Raw genomic sequence first — 1625 nt, 5'->3', positions numbered from 1 at the left:
ACTTCATGGGTAACATGTAATAGTCCCATGATTAGAAATATAATCTCAAAGAGGATTAGGAATTCAATACTCAAGACTTAAAACTTGCAGATACTACTCCTTTCAAAGGTACTCAACTAATGGAGTTCATGCTGAAGTTATGGGCATGAACGACTCGATTCGAGGGTCTACATAATAACATGGAACTCAGGAATACAACTCTTCTCATTCTCTTACTTACTTCCTCAAAACTTAGTTCAAATCAATGATGGATCTCAAAGAATTCACAATTTAACTCAAAGGCTTTCTTGAACTCTACTCTTAACTCTCTCTTGAATGTGAATTATGAATTCAAGAGTTTTGGTTCATGACATGGAGGGTTTCATGATGATAAGGTAAACTCATGAATACATTCTCTTCATCTTCATACTCACTTGCTCCAGTATTGAAATGAGTTACTAGAAGTTGTAGAAGACTCCACAAAAGGCATCAAAGGGGCTTTCTTAGAATGTCGGAAAAATTCTCAAAACTTAACACTTAACTCTACCTTGAATTTGAATTATGAATTCAAGGTTGTGACCATGTTATGAATGATTTCTAGGTGTTTAGAAGTAGCTTAGAGTAGTTAGAATCGAAAAGGGGTGAAGGTGTACTTTAAATGAACTCAAACGGGGGAACTGACGACAAATTGGATGAGGCAGGTGACCCTGGCATTATGGGTGGCGCGGGGTGACAACCCCTTAACTTCAGAGGAGGGTTTGGGGAGCTCTGGTTGGCGCATCGTGCCAGTCCCCAACCCAGAAAATCCGACGAATTTTCCTTGCTCGTTTTCTCACCCTAACTCGCCTAGAATCGAACGGTTTCTTCCCCAATCACTTGGATTTGATTACTTAACATAAGTACACTCTAACATACTCAAAACAAAACTCAAATTACTAAATTTCATCTCAATAAATCATCAAAATCCCAACACAACAAGATTTAGAATGAACTTCAAGAACATATATCAAGAACTCATCAAGAACTCTAATCTTTCAACTTCAAGAATGAAATTTTGCTGAAAATAACATGATTGGCGTGTGGGTGAACTAACCCAACACTATGGAAGCTTACATACCTTTTAGGGATTAAACCCATGGAGAAAATCCGCAACAAGACGCAAGAATCTCGACGAACGCTTGATCCTCTCCTTTTTTCTCTTCTTCTTTTCTCTTCTTGAACTCTCAACTAAAACCCTAGTCATAAACTAGGATTATAAAACTGAACCTAATCAGATTATACCTTTAAAATATTACTAAAAATGAATCAAATCTGTTTGGGTAAGGAAAAGACCAAGATACCCCTTACTATTTCCGATTTTGACTTTCCTTATCTGGACAACCCAACTTCGAATAGACATATCTCCCTCATACGAACTCGAAACTGAGCAAACTCGGTGGCGTTGGAAGATAATTCAAAGATCTTCGCTACGGTATCTAGTAGTTACACCTAAATTATCCTGATATAGGAGTTATTGACGTTTGAAGTTAACCCAAAACTCATACTTATCTTAACTTGCAAAATTTCAGATTTTTTGCTATATCCAATTTAACTCTTTTTGGAACTCAAGGTGATACATATAGTGACCTTAACACTTAAGAAATTTT

This window comes from Solanum tuberosum, unplaced genomic scaffold (genome assembly GCF_000226075.1).
Source record: "Solanum tuberosum cultivar DM 1-3 516 R44 unplaced genomic scaffold, SolTub_3.0 scf00137, whole genome shotgun sequence".
NCBI classification, from domain to species: domain Eukaryota; kingdom Viridiplantae; phylum Streptophyta; class Magnoliopsida; order Solanales; family Solanaceae; genus Solanum; species Solanum tuberosum.
The sequence above is the reverse complement of the archived record's forward strand: the minus strand, read 5'-3'. Positions refer to the sequence as shown.